Here is a 21,508-nt window from a genome sequence, read left to right as displayed (position 1 = left end):
TGGAACACATTCTGAATGACTAGCTCAATCATCTCCTTAGCTAAGAGGGAAGACCAGTGCAAAGAATGAAGTGAGCAGCCTTTGTAAGGCGATCTACCACCTCCAAAACAAAATTCTTTCCCCCATAGGTGGTAATTCCACTATAAAGTCCATCGAAATAGACCCCCAAGGGTGAGAGGGAACGGGTAGTGGTTGCAGCAATCCCGTAGGTGATACACGAGGAGTCTTAAAGCTTGCACATACTTCACAAGAGAGAACGTAGCTCTTCATGTCCTTCAGATAGGTAGGCCACCAAAAAATACCAGCCAACTTAGAGTCATGGACAAACTTGAGGAACAGCAGCCTTACGAACTCTGGAATGTATAAATGTTGATCCCGAACCCACATATAGTTCTTGAGAACCAGGTTAACATCATCAGTAGGGTTAGCAAGGAATGGATCTGCGTCATAGTCCTCCTTAATAGTCTTCCATAAGTCCTTTTTCTGGATGACTCTGACAAAGTTGACTCAGACAAAATGGTTGTCACGCTTGCGCCTTGGCTGAATGGCACGAGCCAGGGGGTTTGTGACCCCACTGTGCCACAAAGCAGACTACCCTGGAAGGGGCGTGACTACGACAGCTACCTCGGTCTTCACTGGAGCCTCTGATGGTGAGGTCAGGCTTGTGCGGCAGATAGCTGTCGGGTGCCACTCCAGGGTGGTGTCTGGCTATGGCTGCTGGTCCCACTCGGGGCAAGTCACCTTGACAGAAGCTATAGACAGGCAGGCAGGTAGACACGACAGGCACGGCTGAGACACTGGGCAAGCAGGTACGGCTTGGAGACACAGGGCAAGCGGGCACAGCTTGGAGACACAGGCAAGCGGGAATGGCTTGGAGACACAGGGCAAGCGGGCACAGCTTTGAGACACAGGACAGGTGGGCACGGCTTGAGGCACATGGCAGACTGGCGTGATATGAGAAGGGACAGGTAGGGACCTGTTCACACAGCAGGTGCAGGTGTAGGCAGGAGGGAGTGGTGTATGTTGGAACAGGATTTGGACCTGTTCACACAGGAGGTGCAGGTATGGTTATAGGCAGGAGTGTGGAGTAGGTGGAGCCGCAGGAGTGCGGAGTAGGCGGAGCTGCAGGACTGCGGAGTAGAGCTGAACCACAAGGTCTGTGGAGAAACTGCAGCAAGAAGTTCTGCAACAACAGAGAAGACAGAGCGGCAAGGGTGCAGATGCACAGACAGAGCGGCAAGGGTGCAGATGCACAGACAGAGAAGCAATGGTGCAGATGTACAGACGGAGCGGCAAGGGTGCATGTTATGATTGAGTCACCGAGGAGGAAAAAACAAAACACAAGATCAGCCCAGAAAATCAGAGAGGTTTGAAACTAGCGGATTGCAGACCCCTAATCCTATCACACAACTAGCAGTAGCCGTGGAGTGTTCCTACGGTGATCCTTGACACCTCGTCACAGCCGGAGATCTAAATAAGCCTAAAGAGAGAAAAAGGAAAACTGACTGCCCCAGTGCAGACCCCAAAGCAATAGGCAGCCCCCAACATATAATAACGGTGAAACAAGATGAAAACACTAACACAGATAGAAAGATAGGTTGAGCCAACGATGGGGCCCAAGCTAACTAAAAATGACAGGACAGAAAAGCTGCTGTCTGCAATCCGAGAAAACCCTGCTAAAAATTTTCCCAACACAACTGATAAGCAAAAAGGACCCTGAAGTCACTAGACTTCAAACCCTATATCAGCACTCAGAATATTCTGAAAGCAGAGCAAAAGAGAACACTGATCAAGGAATAAGAATCAAGCACATCCCCGGCCGGGGATGGCTGAACTCAAAAAACAAGGTAAACAAAACCAAAACTAATAAGTTCTATAGCAGAACAAAAACTTATCTTTGGGAAGCAGGAATCAGTCTAGTCTCCAAGAATCCAGCAGAGAAATCACCAGCAACTCAGCAAGGCGTCGGCTGCCTTATATCCAGTCTGAAGTTTCCGTTTCCCAGTCACAATCCACCTGGTCAGGTGTTTGGTTTCTTTCATCCAAATCAGCCTCAGTACCTTCCTTCACCAGAAGAGGGAGATCCTCGGACACAAAACGTGAACAGATGAGCTCACAACAGTACCTCCCCCTTGAGGAGGGGTCACCGAACCCTCATCCAAGCCTCCAGGACAATCAGGATGAGCCCGATGAAAAGCACGCACCAATCTTTCGGCATGAATATCAGAGGCAGAGACCCAGGAATTATCCTCCTGACCATAACCCTTCCACTTAACCAAATACTGGAGTCTCCTTCTAGCTAGATGGGAATCCAGTATCTTCTCTACCTCATATTCCATGTTACCTTCAACCAACACAGGGTCAGGAGGTGCCGCCATAGGAACCACTGGTTCAACAAACCTCTTCAACAAGGACTTATGAAACACATTATGAATCTTAAATGTGACAGGAAGAGCCAACAGAAAAGAGACCGGATTAATAATCTCCAAAATCTTGTGAGGTCCAATAAATCTAGGTTTAAACTTTGGAGAAGCCACTTTTATAGAGATATTCTTTGATGACAACCAGACCATATCACCCACCTTAAACCGGGGACCAATGGTCCTATGCCGCTTAGAAAACCGCTGGGCCTTTTCCTGGGAAAGAGACAACTTATCCACCACTTGGTCCCAAATCTGCTGCATTCTTTCCACCACAGTGTCAACCCCTTGACAGGCAGAAGACTCCACCTGCCCTGAAGAAAATCGAGGATGAAACCCAAAGTTACAGAAAAAGGGTGACATCCAAGTGGCAGAACTAGTTCTATTATTTAAAGGAAATTCGGCCAAGGGTAAAAATGAGACCCAATCATCCTGATTAGCAGATATAAAACATCTCAAATAAGCCTCCAAAGTCTGGTTTGTTCTCTCCGTCTGCCCATTGGTCTGAGGGTGAAATGCAGAGGAGGACAACTGAATTCCCAACTTGGAACAAAAGGTCCTCCAGAATCTAGAGACAAACTGAACTCCTCTGTCCGATACAATGTTCTCAGGAATCCCGTGCAAGCAAACCACCTGTTGCAAAAACAAGGGCACCAACTCTGAGGAAGATGGCAACTTAGGGAGTGGTACAAGATGGACCATCTTAGAGAATCTATCACAAATCACCCAGATAACAGTCATCCTCTGAGAGACAGGCAGATCAGAAATAAAATCCATTGAAATATGGGTCCATGGCCTCCTGGGCACCGGCAAAGGCATCAACAACCCACTAGAATGAGAACAAGGCTTAGATCGGGAGCAAGTCCCACAGGACTGCACAAAATTTCTGACATCACAAGACAAGGCAGGCCACCAAAAAGACAGACTCACCAAATCTCTAGTACCAAAAATACCTGGATGACCAGCCAGCGTGGAGCAATGAACCTCAGACATCACTTTCCTCCTCCACTGGTCAGGAACATACAACCTACCACTGGGACAACGCTCAGGCTTATCCTCCTGAAACTTCTCCAGAGCATGTCTCAAATCAGGCGAGGTGGCAGAAAGAACCACCCCCTCACCTAAGATGGTAGCAGGCTTGGTCACAATAGGAGAATCAGCCAAAAAACTCCTAGCGAGGGCATCAGCCTTAATGTTCTTAGTGCCCGGAAGAAAGGAGACCACAAAATCAAAACGTGTGAAAAACAAGGCCCACCTGGCCTGTCTCGGATTCAAGCGTTTAGCCGACTCAAGGTAGATCAAATTCTTGTGGTCAGTGAGGACCACAACTTGATGTCTAGCTCCCTCCAACCAATGTCTCCACTCCTCAAATGCCCACTTCATGGCCAACAGTTCTCGATTCCCCACATCATAGTTGCATTCCGAAGGAGAGAACTTTCGGGAAAAGAAGGCACAGGGGTTCATTTTAGATGTTACATGATCTTTTGGGGACAAAACAGCTCCTGCACCAGTCTCTGAAGCATCCACCTCCACCTGAAATGGAAGTGAGACATTGGGTTGTCGCAAAACCAGAGAAGTGAACCTCCGCTTCAGCTCCTGAAAAGAAGAAACAGCCTCTGGAGACCAATTCAGCAAATCAGCGCCCTTCTTAGTCAAATCAGTCAATGGTTTGGCAATAACAGAAAAATTGGCTATAAACTTACGATAAAAATTAGCAAAACCCAAAAACTTCTGGAGAGCCTTCAAAGAAGTGGGCTGAACCCAATCACAAATGGCCTGTATCTTGGCCGGGTCCATTTCAATAGTTGACGGAGACAAAATAAATCCCAAAAATGAAATCCTCTGTACACCAAAAAGACATTTCGATCCCTTAACATACAGGGAGATTTCCCTCAAAATCCAGAACACAGTCCGAACATGTTCCACATGAGAGTCCCAATGCCTGGAAAAGATCAAAATATCATCCAAATAGAAGATCAGAAACTTATCCACAAAGTCCTGGAAAATATCATTCATGAAGAACTGGAAGACAGAAGGGGCGTTAGTGAGCCCAAAAGGCATCACCAGGTACTCAAAATGTCCCTCCGGAGTATTAAACGCTGTCTTCCATTCATCCCCATGCTTAATGCGAATAAGATTATACGCCCCCCTGAGGTCAAGCTTGGTAAACCAGCAAGCACCTTCAACTCTAGAAAATAGGTCAGAAATCAGGGGTAACGGATACTGATATTTAACAGTAATTTTGTTAAGGGAGCGATAGTCAATACAGGGCCTTAATGAACCATCCTTCTTGGCCACAAAAAAAAACCCAGCACCCAAGGGTGAAGAGGATGATCTAATATGACCCTTCTCCAACGACTCCTTAATATAAGAACACATAGCCTCATGTTCGGGTACAGATAAATTAAAAAGTCGACCCTTGGGAAATTTACACCCCGGACTTAGCTCAATTGCACAGTCATAACTCCTATGAGGAGGCAAAGACGCAGACTTACTCTCACTAAACACATCATAAAAATCAGCCAAATAGTCAGGAACCTCATGCGACTGGGGAGAGGTGGAGAAAATAGGAGTGTCACTAAGAGCACACCGACAACCCCAACTCAACACAGACACAGATTTCCAATCCAAAACTGGATTATGGATTTGCAACCAGGGGAACCCCAGCACGATGGTATCATGCAAATTATGCAACACCAAAAATCTGCAATTTTCTTGATGGTCTGGGGTGACCCGCATTATCACCTGGGTCCAAAACTGAGGTTTATTCTTCGCCAAAGGAGTAGCATCAATACCCCTCAAAGGAATAGGCGTCCGCAGGGGTGTCTGTTGTGAGCTCATGTGTTCATTCACCTTTTGTGTCCGAGGATCTCCCTCTTCTGGTGAAGGAAGGTAGTGAGGTTGATTTGGATGAAAGAAACCAAACACCTGATCTGGTAGATTGTGACTGGGTAACAGGAACTGCAGACTGGATATAAGGCAGCCGACGCCCTTCTGAGTGGCTGGTGATTTCTCTGCTGGATTCTTGGAGACCAGTGTGGTTCCTGCTTCCCTAAGATAAGCTTTTGCTCTGCTATTGAACTTATTAGTTTTGGTTTTGTTTACCTTGTTTTTTGAGTTCAGCCATCCCTGGCCGGGGGTAGGCTGGATTCTTATTCCTTGATCAGTGTTCTCTTTTGCTCTGCTTTCAGAATATTCTGAGTGCTGATATAGGGTTTGAAGTCTAGTGACTTCAGGGTCCTTTTTGCTTATCAGTTGTGTTGGTTAATATTTTTAGCAGGGTTTTTCTCGAATTGCAGACAGCAGCTTTTCTGTCCTGTCCTTTTTAGTTAGCTTGGGCCCCATCGTTTGCTCAGCCTATCTTTCTATCTGTGTTGGTGTTTTCATCTTTTTCACCGTCATTATATGTGGGGGGCTGCCTATTGCTTTTGGGTCTGCTCTGGGGCAGTCAGTTTTTCCCTTTTCTCTCTTTAGGCTTATTTAGATCTCCGGCTGTGACGAGGTGTCTAGGATCACCGTAGGAACACTCCACGTCTACTGCTAGTTGTGTGATAGGAATAGGGGTCTGCAATCCGCTAGTTTCCAACCACTCTGATTTTCTGGGCTGAGCTTGTGTTTTGTTTTTCCTCCTCGGTGACTCAATCATAGCAGGTGTGATAGGGAAACCACAACGTTTGGCAAAATCCAAATCCATTAGGTTCAAGGCCGCTCCTTAATCCACAAAGGCTTTAGCAGAAAATGTGGACAGGGAGCAGATCAGAGTAATTGCCAGAAGAAACTTAGGTTGTACACCACCTACAGCAAATGTGTGTGCAAAACGTTTCTCTCGTTTAGGGCAGACAGAAATAATATGAGAGGCATCTCCACAGAAAAAACACAGTTTATTACGCCTTCTAAACTCCTGACATTGTGCCCTAGACAAAACTCTATCACATTGCATAGGTTCAGACATTTGTTCAACAGGTGGCAGCATTTCCTGTGTAATTTTACGTTCACGTAAACGCCGATCAACCTGAATGGCTAATGACATAGAATTGTCAAGACCAGAGGGAACAGGAAATCCCACCATAGTATCTTTTACGGTTTCTGACAAACCCTTCCGAAAGAGAGCTGCCAAGGCACCATCTTTCCAAGTGGTGAGGAACGCCCACTTTTGGAATTTTTGACAGTACAGTTCTGCAGAATCTTGACCCTGGCTCAATGCCAACAGAGTTTTTTCAGCCTGATCAATCGCATTAGGTTCATCATACAACCCCAAGGCCTGAAAAAATGCATCCACATTAGTTAGAATAGGATCATCTGGTACTAAAGAAAACGCCCAATCCTGGGGATCGCCGCGCAGCAAGGAGATGACAATTTTAACCTGCTGCGCAGAGCTCCCCGATGAGTTAGGCTTCAAGGCAAGAAATAATTTACAATTATTCTTAAAATTCAAAAATTTAGACCGATCCCCAAAAAACACATCAGGAATAGGAATTTTTGGTTCAGCAGCGTGTGAATGAGCAAGATAGGTGGAAATTCCTCGCACTTCAGCAGCAAGCTGCTCCACACGATCAGACAATTGCTTAAACTCCATCAGAAAAAAATATATATATTCCTCCTACGGCCTCAGAGAAAAAGAGGAAGAAATATACACAAAAAAAAAATTCTGACACACTTTTTTTTTTTTTTTCTTAACAATTCCTTCCTGCTTTTGAGTATCCTAGAATCTGCGGTATGGCTGGTGACTCTGTTATGATTGAGTCACCGAGGAGGAAAAAACAAAACACAAGCTCAGCCCAGAAAATCAGAGAGGTTGGAAACTAGCGGATTGTAGACCCCTAATCCTATCACACAACTAGCAGTAGCCGTGGAGTGTTCCTACGGTGATCCTAGACACCTCGTCACAGCCGGAGAACTAAATAAGCCTAAAGAGAGAAAAAGGAAAAACTGACTGCCCCAGAGTAGACCCCAAAGCAATAGGCAGCCCCCAACATATAATGACGGTGAAACAAGATGAAAACACTAACACATATAGAAAGATAGGTTGAGCAAACGATGGGGCCCAAGCTAACTAAAAAGGACAGGACAGAAAAGCTGCTGTCTGCAATCCGAGAAAACCCTGCTAAAAATTTTCCCAACACAACTGATAAGCAAAAAGGACCCTGAAGTCACTAGACTTCAAACCCTATATCAGCACTCAGAATATTCTGAAAGCAGAGCAAAAGAGAACACTGATCAAGGAATAAGAATCCAGCACACCCCCGGCCGGGGATGGCTGAACTCAAAAAACAAGGTAAACAAAACCAAAACTAATAAGTTCTATAGCAGAGCAAAAACTTATCTTTGGGAAGCAGGAATCAGACTGGTCTCCAAGAATCCAGCAGAGAAATCACCAGCCACTCAGAAGGGCGTCGGCTGCCTTATATCCAGTCTGCAGTTCCTGTTACCCAGTCACAATCTACCAGATCAGGTGTTTGGTTTCTTTCATCCAAATCAACCTCACTACCATCCTTCACCAGAAGAGGGAGATCCTCGGACACAAAAGGTGAATGAACACATGAGCTCACAACAGGTGCAGATGCACAGATGGAGCGGCAAGGGTGCAGATGCACAGACGGAGCGGCTAGGGTACAGATGCACAGACGGAGCGGCTAGGGTGCAGAAGCACAGACGGAGTGGCTAGGGTTCAGAAGCACAGACGGAGCGGCTAGGGTGCAGAAGCACAGACGGAGCTGCTAGGGTGCAGATGCACAGACGGAGCTGCTAGGGTGCAGATGCACAGACGGAGCTGCTAGGGTGCAGATGCACAGACGGAGCTGCTAGGGTGCAGATGCACAGATGGAGCTGCTAGGGTGCAGATGCACAGACGGAGCTGCTAGGGTGCAGGTGCACAGACGGAGGACACAAGGAAAGACAGAAAGGAAGGAAGCCACAGACAAGGAGAAAGAGAGACTAAGGTAGGACAGAGTACAGACAAGGTACTGGGACCAAGACTCAAGGGTCAGGATATTCAGCCTCCTGGCAGGCAGACAAGGTACAAAGCAAGACAAGAAGTATTCCTCCAGAGAAGGAGGAAATACACTGGACAGGGCCTGGCTTCCTCAGCAGCAAGATACTAACTGAGATTAGACATTGCACAGGCAATGTTCCAGTGGATGGGGCAGGGTTAAATAGTCCAGGGCTCTAGGTAATTGGTCAGGGACCCATTAGCCAGGAGCACCCTGACTACATAAGAACCAGAGAGTTCAGGCGCCACCCCCCTATACACACAGTCAGGAAACATGGAGAGCAGAGGCACAGGACTGGCAACAGACAGAATTCACAGCATGGCTTGAAGCAGTAAGTAAGTTGGTGTGCGGGGGATGGGATGCCATGCAGTGATGCCAGCAGGGTTGTTACAATGGTCTTGCAAGGGGACCCAGGTACGGAATCCGTGGCATAGATTTGAGACAAAGCATCCACTTTCCCTTTACGTGAGCCTGGGCAGTACGAAATGACAAAATGAAGTTGATTCAAAAACAAACTCCCACGAGCCTGATGTGGAGAAAGACATAAAAAATTCTAGGTTACGATGATCCGTGAGCACAATAACTTGTTGTGCTGCCCTCTGCAGATGGTGTCTCCATTTTTTAAATGCAGCGATTATGGCAAGGAGCTCTTTATCTCCCACATCATAATTATTTTCTGCAGCAGAAAGTTTACGGGAGAAAAAGCACATGGATTTAACAGACCTTTCTCCTCTGTTCTTTGCGAAAGTATGGCCCCCAATGCACAATACTAAGCGTCCACCTCCACGATGAAAGGAAATCATAGAATCATAGAATTGTAGAGTTGGAAGGGACCTACTGGGCCATCTTGTCCAACCACCTGCTCAAAGCAGGATTCGCTAAATCATCCCAGACAGATGTCTGTCCAGCCTCTGTTTGAAGACTTCCATTGAAGAACTCACCACTTCTCGTGGCAGCTTGTTCCACTCATTGATCACTCTTAACTGTCAAAAAGTTTTTTCTAATATCTAATCTGTGTCTCCTCCCATTCAGTTTCATCCCATTGCTTCTAGTCTTTCCTTGTGCAAATGAGAATAAAGTTGATCCTTCCACAATGTGACAGCCCTTTAGATATTTGTAGACAGCTATTAAGTCTCCTCTCAGTCTTCTCTTTTGCAAACTAAACATTCCCAAATCCTGCAACCTTTCCTCATAAGACAGGGTTTGCAGACAGGTCACCATTCTGGTCGCTCTTTTCTGAACTTGCTCCAGTTTGTTGATGTTTTTTTTAAAATGTGGTGCCCAAAACTGGACACAATATTCCAGATGAGGTCTGACCAAAGAGGAGTAGAGGGAAATAATGACTTCACGTGATCTAGACTGTATGCTTCTGTTAATACAAGCTAGAATTGCATTTGCCTTTTTTGCTGCTGCATCACACTGTTGACTCATATTCAGTCTGTGATCTATTAGTATACCCAAGTCTTTTTCACATGTGCTGTTGCTTAGCCCTATTCCTCCCATTCTGTATATGCTTTTTTCCTTTTTATTGCCCAGATGTAGTACTTTGCATTTTTCCCTGTTAAAAACCATTCTGTTAGATGCTGCTCACTTCTCCAGTTTATTTATATCTTTTTGAATCCTCTCTCTCTCTTCTCTAGTATTAGCTATCCCTCCTAGCTTTGTGTCATCAGCAAATTTAATCAGTTTACCCTCAATTCCTTCATCTAAATCGTTGATAAAGATGTTGAACAATACAGGGCCCAGGACAGAGCCCTGTGGTACCCCACTTGAGACATTCTTCCAACTGGATGTGCAGCCATTTACGACCACTCTTTGGGTCTGATCACTAAGCCAGTTATGAATCCACCTAACAGTTGCCTTGTCCATTCCATACTTAGTCATGTTTTCAATAAGGATTGTATGAGATACTTTGTCAAATGCTTTGCTGAAGTCAAGATATACTATATCTACAGCATTTCATTGATCCACCCAGTCAGTGATTCCATCATAGAAGGAAATTAAGTTAGTCTGACATGACTTATTAGTTACAAACCCATGCTGACTCTGTTTAATCACTTCATTCTTATCCAGATACTGACATACATGTTGTTTAATAATTTGTTCAAAGATCTTTCCTGGTATAGAAGTCAGACTCACCGGCCTATAGTTGCCTGGGTCCACCACCTTCCCCTTTTTGAAGATAGGAACAACATTTGCTTTTCTCCAGTCTTCTGGGACTTCTCCTGTTCTCCAAGAATTTTCAAAGATTATGGAGAGGGGTTCAAAAATTTCTTCTGCTATCTCCTTCAGTACTCTGGGGTGTAATTCATCTGGACCTGAAGACTTGAATTCATTTAGGTTAGCTAAGTGTTTCCTCACTATCTTTCTGTTTATAGATATCCTGGATTCTTCTATTCCCTTAATAGGACAGTGAAGAACAGTTGATGTTACATTTCCTTTCTGAGAGAAAACAGATGCAAAATAGGAATTTAAAAGTTCGGTCTTCTCAACATCCTGTCTTACCATTTCATCATTTTCATCCTGTAAAAATCCTATAGCATCTTTGACTTTTCTTTTACTTTTGACATATCCCCAAAATCCTTTATTATTTCTTTTGACATCTCTTGCAAGCCTCAATTCATTGTCAGCTTTAGATAATCTGATTTGTGCCCTGCAGGTTCTGCAGACAGCATTATATTCTGCTTTAGATATGCCTCCCTCTTTCCATTTTATAAACATTTTTTTCTTCCTTTTTAGCATGTGCTTAAGTTCTGTGTTCATCCATCCATTCTGTGTTCTTCCTTAAATGCTTCCTATTCTTCCCTCTTTTCGGAATTGTTAACAATTGTGCTTTTGAGAATTTCATTTTTCAAGGTTTCCCATCCTTCCTGGACATTTTTGTCTTTAAGGATATCCAGCCATTGGATCCCACCAATTCTCTTTCTGAATCCCTTAAAATCTGCCTTTCTGAAATCTAACCTTGACGTCTGAGTCTTCACAGGTCTTCCTCCTCTAGTTATCCAAAATTCTAAAATAGCATGGTCGCTACCTCCTCAACCATTTCCTCCCTGTTTATAAGGATTAGATCCAAGGTAGCAGTTCCGCTTGTTTTCTCCCCTACCTTTTGGAAGATAAAGTTGTCAGCAAGAGAGGATAAGAATTTCCTTGACCTGTTAGTTTTGCCTGAGAGAGATTCCCAACAAATGTCTGGATAGTTGAAATCTCCCATGACAACTATGTCATATTTTTGGAGAACTTGGCCATTTGATGCATAAAGAGTTCATCCATATCTTCAGCTTGCACAGGCGGCCTGTAGTAAATGCCTACAATGGTGTCCTTTCCATTGTTCTGTCCTTGTATTCTTACCCAAACAGTTTCCACAGAACTCCCAGTCTCTGAAGCTTCAATCTCTGTGCAGATATAAGCGTTTCTAACGTACAATGCGACACCTCCTCCTCGTTTATCAAGTCTGTTTCTTGCAAATAAGTTGTATCCTTTTAGTCTTGTATTCCAATCATGTGTATTGTCCCACCAAGTTTCAGTGATTCCAATGACATCATATTTCTTTTCCTGTGTTAGTAGTTCCAATTCTCCTTGTTTGTTGCCCATGCTTTGTGCATTAGTATAGAAACATTTTAGTTTGTGATTGGTTTCTCTTTCTCCAATATTTTTATTAATTAGATTCTTTTGTCTTTGTTCTTCCTTTCCACTTCTAATAGCAGAGTTCTCAATAGCATTTGTCAGGTGTATGGCTTTTTCTGGTCTTTTGCTTCCCTTCCCATGTTGTTCTAGTTTAAAGCTCTCCTTACAAGTGTAGCAAGGCGACTTCCAAATACATGCTTTCCAGTCTTCGTAAGGTGTACCCCATCTCTAGCAAGTAGTCCATCGTAAAGGTAATTCACTCCGTGATCCATAAATCCAAATCGTTGCTGACGGCACCATCGACGTAGCCAGTTGTTCACCTGCAGAATCTTATTCCACCTCCTTGTTCCATGGCCATCCACTGGGAGGATGGAAGACCACCTGTGCTCCCAGTTCTTTCACTTTCTTGCCTAAGTCTTCAAAGTCTCTGCAGATGGTTTCCAGGTCGTTTCTTGCGGTGTCATTTGTCCCCACATGTAGTAGCAGGAATGGGTGGTCATCTGTAGGTCTGAAGAATCCTGATATCCTGTCAGACACATCTTTAATTTTTGCACCTGGAAGACAGCACATTTCTCTTGAAGCTATATCCGGTCTGCAGATAGCGGCCTCTGTTCCTGTCAACAGGGAATCCCCCATGACCACCACTCTCCGTTTCTTATTTACAACATTTTTCTTTCTCCATCCAGGAGGACTCTGAAGGCGTACAGGGTTGCTGTTTGTGGGCAAAGTCTTATCCTGATGTATTTCTTCATCGTTTTCCTGCGTGAGAGCCTGGTACTGGTTCCTGAGAAGTATGGGTGCTGACTGCCTCCCGATCCTCCTGCTTCTCTGGGTCACATGCTTCCATTCCTTTGTTTCTTCAGGTGCACTTCGAATTTCTTCTCTTTTTGTAACATGAAGAGATAATTCTGCTCTGTCTAAGAACTCTTCACCTTCCTTAATGATCTTCAATGTAGCTAACCTCTCTTCGAGATTTTGCAACTTTTCCTCCAACAGGGACACAAGCTTGCATTTGTGGCATGTGAAGTTTGGCTTTTCCACTGGTAAGTCTGTGAACATGTAGCAAGAAATGCAGCTCACCAAATGGCTCCTGGCCTCTTCCATATTGAGATTTCTTAAAAACTATGAAAGATGAGCCAAAATTATCGGCGCGCAGTTTTCCGATTTCCTCTTTTCAGCTGCAACGGCCAAAACCCAGTGATCGTTGAGCTCGCGGAGACTCTTCACTTATCCCAGAATGCACTGGGAATATGCAAATGATCTCCTCAAGACTCTTCCCCTGGTTTTCCGATTTCCTCTTTTCAGCTGCAACGGCCAAAACCCAGTGATCGTTGAGCTCGCGGAGACTCTTATCCCAGAATGCACTGGGAATATGCAAATGATCTCCTCAAGACTCTTCCCCTGGTTTTCCGATTTCCTCTTTTCAGCTGCAACGGCCAAAGCCCAGTGATCGTTGCGCTCGCAGAGACTCTTCACTTATCCCAGAAGGCACTGGGAATATGCAAATGATCTCCTCAAGACTCTTCCCCATGCTGGTGTTAGGCGTCGGATTCCTGACACTGCACAGCAGAAATCCAGAGCTGTACATCCAGCGGTCTCCCATTCCTCCCCGACCGCTCAGGGACCTGCTCAGCAATCCCGGCGATCCAGGCATGCTGCTCAGACTCGCTCTGTCACTCTGGATGTTGCTGCCACCTCTGGTGCAGCAATGGTAGCGCAACCTGCTTTGCAGGGAACCGCTCCAGAGGCTAAGTCCTCTTGCCGCGCTACTGGGCATGCCAGCAAGTTGACCTCTCAGTGGAGAGCAGGGGCCACATGCTCAGGTCCTGCGTCAGATCTGATTCGTCCTTCACAGAGTACTGGAAGGTCCCGGAAGCGCATGGCTATAAAAAGCCCGCATGGCGGCTCGGCCATGCGCTAGTGTAGACTATTATGCTGTGTGTGAAAGGTGATGGATGCATGTGTCTGGTGACTGACTTATTTGAAACCCCCTTCCCTCTGATAATACGAATGGTGACAGAGTGTTGGTTATAGTCAGCTCCAGTTAGTGGCAAGATATGCTCCACTGTACTTCCCGCACTGTACACTAGCGTCCAACGGTGTCCGGCTTCCCGGCGCCGTCGTCTAGCGGCTATAGTTACCGCCGCGCTGCTGTAGCAGCATTTATTGGCGTTCGCGGCTGCGGTGCCACACGCCAGTTGGTCCTGTGGAGATAACAGGCCCAGTTCTCATTTCTAATTTATATTAGGGCATCTCTGTGGCTTAACAGAGTCCGCCTTCACTCCTCGGGTGACGTTAACCCGAGTGCAGCACTTCGCCAGCTAGAGAGTCTGCCATTGTCCAGCAGCGGTCTTGTCACCTACCGCACGGTGGACCCCGGGCGGCGAACGCACCTCCTATTATTTATATTTGTTGCGTTCCGCTGTCCCTAACAGCTGGGTTAGGATGGATCAACAGCGGAGCAGATGTAATATGGGACTTAAGACAGTCAAAAGCCTCATGAGCCTGTGTAGACCACAAGAAAGTTTTTTCCTTCTTGGTTAGTTGCGAAATAAGTCGCACAATCTCAGAGAAATTACGGATGAACCGTCTATAAATGTTAGTGAACCAGATAAAGCGTTGTACCTCCTTAACATTTTTTGGTGCGGGCCAATCAAGAATAGCCAGAATCTTACCTCCATGTTAAGCCACTGTGGCGAGATGACGTAGCCTAAAAATTGAATCTTAGTGCAGTGGAACGCACAATTCTCAAGCTAGATGTAGGGATGATTCTCTTTCAGACGTCTTAAAACTGTCTTAACATGTTCTTGATGCTCCTGCAAAGAATCGGAGAAAATCAAAATATCATCCAGATAGATTGCAACAAAATGATCTAGCAAATCTCTAAAGACGTCATTAGCCAAATGTTGAAAGGTTGCCGGAGCGTTGCAGAGTCCAAAAGGCATCACAAGGTAATCAAAGTGCCCATAACGACATCTAAATGCCATCTTCCATTCATCCCCAGAGCGGATCCGAGCTAGGTTATAAGCTCCTCGAAGATCCAACTTAGAAAAAATGTCGGCGTGTCGTACTCCAGCAATTCGGGGATTAATGATAAAGGATAATGGTTCCAAATGGTTACCTTGTTGAGCTCCCGGTAGTCAATACAGGGTCTAAGAGTTCCTTCTTTTTTCCGAAAAAGATGGGTGCTCCTGCCAGTGATGAGGAGGGGTGAATGAAACCCTTAGACAGATTCTCATCAATGTATTCTTTCAAGGCTTGTGGGAGCTGCTAGTGGGTAAACAATTTTTAAATGGAATAGCCTCCACCGGAAGGAGCTTGGTAGGACAACCATAGGGTCTATGAGGAGGAAGCTGATCTGCCATTTTCTTGTCACAGACATCAGAAAATTCGTTGTAAATGGGTGGTAACATTGATACTCCAGTGATACATTCCGCATCCCGAGAATTTACCTGACCTGTTACTGGTGTATCCCTTGGTGGAAAGGTGATCTCCTTGGTCTCCCAGTTGATGATTGGGTTCTGTGCCTGAAGCCAGGGAATTCCTAGAATTAAAGGAAAATGTGGTGAAGAAATTAGCATAAATGAAAGCACTTTTCGACGATTGGGTTCCATGTAAATCTCCAGGGGTGCCGTCTCCTGATCCACCGGTCTAGAAACTAGGGGAGAACCATCCACCGTTTCCATGCCTACTGGGGTGGTTCTCTGTGGAATCTGTATGCCATGTTCCTTGACAAAAGTGATGTCCATAAAGTTACCCCCAACTCTAGAATCCCCCATAGCCGCCCATGAGATCCATTGGCCCGACAATAAGATCTTAATGAGGAACAATGTGCATCCTTATCCTTCCGTGTCTTGGGAGCAGCAGTCATTGCTAGGGAATGAAACACAGCATTCACAGCAAAGCTGGACTCAGAAGTAACAGATTCATCCTGATTATTATGTTCCCCTACAGCGGCTAGTACCTTGCGAGGCCGCTTAGAACAGTTTATAAGGAAATGGTCAGACTGACCGCAGTAAAAACATAAACTCTCATGAAAGTGATGCTCCCTGCGCTCGTTACTCTCTCACGCCGCTGTAAAGCATCCACTTGCATAGGGACTGGTTCTGCTTCCCAAGAGTCTTTGCCTGCAAGTTCTTTAGAAGGAAGGGGAGAGTTAGAGACACGGCTAAAGGCTGCAAATTTCCCCTGTCTACGTTCAGTAATACGTATGTCAATGCGCACGCAGTGCTGTATGAACGCCTCCAACTCCTGAGGAGAATCTGCTTGGGCTAATTTGTCCTTAATCTTACTAGAAAGTCCCCTCTTAAAAATGGGTAATTGAGCATAACAATCCCAAACCGTATCCACCGCCAACCGTCTATATTCAGTGGCATATTCAACAACAGAGCGCTTACCCTGACGTAATGACAACAGTGCAGTTTCAGCTGTAGTGCGACGATTTGGATCATCAAACATCATAGACATTGCAGAAAATCATCATGGTTATTCAAGTGAGGGTCACGAGTCTCAATCAGCAGATTTGCCCACGCGAGAGCTCGGGAGGTAAGTAACATGATTATACACAAGACAAATGGGCAGCATGTACATCAAAATACAAAATGCATTGATTTATAAACCCACAAAATTTGTAGCGTTCACCATTAAATCTAATCGGCGGTAACTTGGGAGGACTAGTTGGCAGTAGCTGCCCCAGGGGTGGAGGCGCCCATGCTGTTATTTGATTACTTAAATCCTGCAGCGCCTGCCTGAAATGGGCCTCCCAGCTAGCCACCTTGTTTTTCAGAGCTACTACGTCCCCTTGTAAGGAGTTGATCATAGAAAACAAATGATCCAACTTTGACTCAGTCGACATTACCCCAGCAGATTCCTAATTGTCCTGAGTATCCTGTAACAATTATGTAGGTACTAAGGAATCTGATAGCGTGGGATAAAATCAGTCTGAGAACAAAGCTGCAGCAAAAAGATGTATTTAAATAAAACAGGAATGTAAACAGAACTAACAGATATTCTTGCAATTGAAACGAGGTGCTCAGCACAATATAGTAAATCACAGCAAGCTGAATAGCGGGACGCGACCGCTAATACGAACCAGTCCAGCAAGGATATGATGCAGGAGTGCGCAAGACACTTAAATAAGGAAGACCATTAAAGATATCAGTGGGTATGCATACAGTACTTAAACGTGGTTATCCAGCAAGGGGGTCGTTCAATGCACACAGTACTTAAACAAGGGAGTCTCCCAGCAATATCTTGATCACACGTCCGTACGGCATTTGCTTGTGAGAGTCCAACAATACATAGAAGAAGCTTAGACAGGGGAATGTCTCTAAAGGTACCTTGAAGGGCTGTCAAGTCTCGCTCAAGTCCCGCACCACAGCCCAACAGACGTAGTCCAGAAGATATGAAGTTGCACTTCTTACTGAGCGCAGCAGCTTCTGAGGCGAAGGGCAGCACCCAAGTATTCCGATCAATAGGCAACCCCGATCAGGATCCAGGAGCACACAGAAAATGGAAGGCAGCTGAATGAGGCGAGGCAGACCACCAATTAACCAGCAGAAGTAGCAGGGAGTTCACCAGCACAACGGGCAGGAGCTCTGGAACCAACAGCACAAAATACTAAGGCAAGGAGGAACACACGACCCTGACTTAAATAACAGGACAGACAGGAAGTTCCATGACAGGGTGAGAGACAAGACTCCAACTCGGATGAGGGCAAACAGGCACAAAGGAAAGTCCGGAATCCTTACATGTAGTAAGGCTCGGCACACATTTATCCTGTGCTCTGTGCTGAGCACTTACATCAGAGTTTTTGTCTAAATCTTTGGTGGAAGATTCCCTGTAATGAGGCAGATGGAAACACTGTGGACGCAGTTTGACCTGTGATCTGGCAGTGTCTGGTTTTTTAAGCGTGTAAAAAATCACAGTCGGCCACAGTTTTGTGCACCTCTGAAAAGAAGGACACTGCTGAACTTTGGCGATACGGAGTCCAGAGTAATCTGCTGCTGAATTATAGTGAATAAATCCCTCTGGAGTTTCATCTGAATCACGTCACTCAGTGATTTAGATAGAAACCCCAAAGTAAGTGTTCAGCGTAGAGCGCAGGATTAAGGTGATCCAAAATGTAATATAAAATGTTCCTGATAAAAGCTTCAACTCAATCCGCAAAAAAAACCCTTACTAAGGTTTGTCATCTTTTAGCGGAAATATAATAATAATCTTTTTATATATATAGCGCCAACATATTCCGCAGCGCTTTACAGTTTAAAAATTTCAAAACACAAGTAATAAGTAACAACGTTAACAATACAATAATTAAAGCAAAATAAGACGACCCTGCTGGTGAGAGCTTACACTCTACAATGAGGTGGGGGAGATACAGAGTACAAGTGAGTATTTACAATGGTGTATATACAATGATGGTCCAGCCGTCTTGAGGGAGTGAGGGATGGATGGAGATATTGAATGGGCTACATATGCTCACTTACACATAAAATTACTTTGATTAGGCAACATGATAGGCTGCTCTGATCAAATGTGTTTTGAGGGAGTGCCTAAAACTATGCAAATTGTGGATAGTCCGGATAGAGCATTTCAGATGATTGGCGCAGCGTGGGTGAAGTCTTGGGAGTCGGGAGTGGGAGGTACAGATTAGTGTAGAGGTTAGTCAAAAGTCGTTTGCAGAGCGCAGCGACTGGCTAGGCCGATAAACAGAAAAGAGGGAGCAGGTGCCGCACTGTGAAGAGCTTTGTGGGTGAGAACAAGTACTTTGAATTGGATCCTATAATGAATGGGCAGCCAGTGTAAGGACTGGCAAAGAGCGGACGCGTCGAGTAATGATTAGCCAGATGGACATGATGTTGGAGACTGCGGACAGAAAGTCACTGGCATTGTAGTACAGCGGGGGTAAGGTCAGGGGATGACGTGTATAGTTGTGTGCCATCAGCATAAAGATGGTACTGAAAGCCAAATCTGCTGATGGTCTGTCCAATTGGGGCCGTGTAGAGAGATAAGAGAAGGAGGCCAAGGACTGAGCCCTGAGGTACCCCAACAGTGAGAGGAAGAGGAGATGAAGTGGAACCAATGAACAAAACACTGAAGGAGTGGTCAGAAAGATAGTGAGAACCAGGAGAGGGCAGTGTCCTTAAATATAGGGGGCTTCCACATTACAGGTAGCACAAAGGATCTGGAAAAGCACTATGGCTCCTCACCTCTCCCCAAAAATCCAGCAAATTCTGAGCTCCTAAATCCAAATGTCCCATTCCCTTCTGAGCCCCACAGTGTGTCTAAACCACATTTAGTGTCCACATGTTTAGCATTTCTATAGCAATGAGGGTACATGTGTCCAGAAGTATTATCTGGGCACAATGTCTGGGCACTACAATTTAATGGGCACTACAATGGAAGATATGCTATTTTCAATCAGCAACATACCCTGCTGCTTGTTTCTGGAAAACACCCATGGAGTCAAAATCATCACTACACCTTGTGAGACAGCGGTAGCATGGTACGCAGTGAAGAGGCAGTGACCTACAAACACAAAAGTCCCTTTGATGTGTTTCCTCACAGCATTAAAGTCCAATTTACACAAGTGCAAATAATATTAGTGTTCAGTTCACACCAGTCAATAGCACTTCATAGGACACGGCTTTGTATCACAGTCCCTAAACATGCTGGATTTCACCTTGTCCAGTTTCCATGGGTGACTGCTTGCCATGCCATGTCTCTCACTTACAGCCCCCTTTGGTCTGCAGTCACGACACCCGCTACCCCACCTCTGACTAGTTCACATGGGTGTCGTGCACCACTATCACAGTCTCTCTTCACAGCCATACACAGACCTTGACATCCTCCTGTCTGTAGCTGTGACACACGCCAGTCCTTCCTTCAGGCACAGGAAGTCTACCTCCGGTTCACATCTGGGCACAAGACCTGTCCACATCTGTGACCAGTCATCATGGACGGCAGAACCACTGTGTATGCTGTGGGTTGTCAGGCCTCTCTCTGGCCCTGACACACCTGAGACTCACTAAGCAACACCTAACCCTTTCCTTCAGGGTTTTTAACATAGCAAAGTGTGGCTACCAGCCACATGGAAAACCTGGGTCCGGAATAAAAACACTGCACAAACTACTATCTTGCAGTCTGTTTCACACACAGCATCCAGAGCAGGTTTTCCCTACATCCACCTTGGACACTAACATGTTCAAGACTAACACTTCTGTTATCAGTCTGTATTGCAGTCACAGCTATGCCTGTGACTGCCATGGACACCTATGGCCTTCATACACCTCCGTGCATATCCTGAGGAGACTGCACAGTGACCCCTACCTGTGACATCAGTCACTGCTTCACTATTGCAATCCCAGCTACGCCTGTGACCGCAATGCATTCCCATAGCCTCAATATGCCTCCGTGCGTATCCTGGGGAGAACATACAGCACCCCCTAGCTGTAACAGGGGTCACTGCCTCACATATACCCCTCTACTGTTCAAACCTTTGAGGTTGAATACTTGACACCCCACATGGGCACGAGCCAGGGCATCCGCATGCCCCTGTGACATCCCCGCCCGGCACTGCACTTTGAAACCAAAGTAGGGTCCGGAACAGTCGAACAATACATGCATCCCTCCCCTTTGCATTTCTCTTCCATACTTCATTATGGGACGACCCACTTTTCCATTCTCCTATGCAGATGCCACGCTCACTTTCACGTTTAACTGTATATTTGGACCGGTTTTGGGTGGCCTCGACCGTGTTTATTTTGGATTCAGTAACCCCGCATCTCATCCTGTCACCTAAGTACTCACCTTCGGGCCTTTGCTATCGTTTCTTCCGTACCCTTACCCATGCCTCGGTGACTATATCATGCTGAAACGCCGTGGTTTGACCCATCAAATCCGAGCATCCATCTTTATTACGTCGCACCCAAACCTGAGTTTCCCGACACTGCTGTCTAACGAGCACTCTATCTATTTCACTCTGACCCGAGGCCACATCATTGGCCGTTGTAAGAAGATTCCTCGTGCGCACGTCCCCATTCGCCTCTGCGACCACACACTCCCGGTTCTTCCCGGCGTTCTTTTTAAACCTGCAGTTTTTACACACACCAGTTTCTCTGCGTGGGACCCTGGAACTGAGCTGCCCCGAACTTACCAGGGGACATTTCCAGCTCTGGGTTCAGTGGAGTCTCCATGCCCTCTACTGACACAACCTCTAGGGCAGTGGTCCCCAACCTTTCTGATCTTGAGAGCCACATTCACCTTAGAGAGGGGGTCTCGAGCCACATTCAGCACTGAGAGAGGGGCGTGACCCACATCCAGCTCCCATCTCCTTCAAAGTAGTGTCAACCAAAGCCCCCATTACAGGTATAATGATAACCAAAGCTTTTCCACAGAAATCACTCCAAAGCAGTACACTGAGATCCAGGGGTTCCCACAATACCCCCTTTCAGTATTCTCTCATCAAGGACT

General features: G+C 45.8%; 1 long non-coding RNA gene and 1 pseudogene across 5 annotated transcripts in view; one reads left to right on the top strand and one right to left on the bottom strand.

The window, feature by feature from the left end:
- Nucleotides 1-21,508, bottom strand: part of LOC141053977 (uncharacterized) — a 139,595-nt gene that overhangs the window by 69,270 nt on the left and 48,817 nt on the right. The window contains exons 2-3 of one of the 5 annotated variants that reach the window (XR_012221316.1): nucleotides 15,492-15,578; nucleotides 14,710-14,850 (exon numbers count right to left, since the gene is read on the bottom strand). This is a non-coding gene — a long non-coding RNA (uncharacterized lncRNA). Of the gene's footprint in view, nucleotides 1-14,709; nucleotides 14,851-15,155; nucleotides 16,415-21,508 lie in introns of those variants that run through there. The other 4 variants (XR_012221317.1, XR_012221318.1, XR_012221319.1 and 1 more) reach the window with 4 other exon arrangements.
- The window catches only part of LOC141053960 (uncharacterized), a 90,511-nt pseudogene that overhangs the window by 58,064 nt on the left and 10,939 nt on the right, over nucleotides 1-21,508 (top strand).

Source organism: Dendrobates tinctorius, unplaced genomic scaffold, assembly GCF_039654945.1.
Source record: "Dendrobates tinctorius isolate UK_male_01 unplaced genomic scaffold, ASM3965494v1 ptg000173l, whole genome shotgun sequence".
Taxonomy (NCBI): domain Eukaryota; kingdom Metazoa; phylum Chordata; class Amphibia; order Anura; family Dendrobatidae; genus Dendrobates; species Dendrobates tinctorius.
Note: the sequence above shows the minus strand (reverse complement) of the source record. Positions and strands in the feature narration are given on the sequence as shown.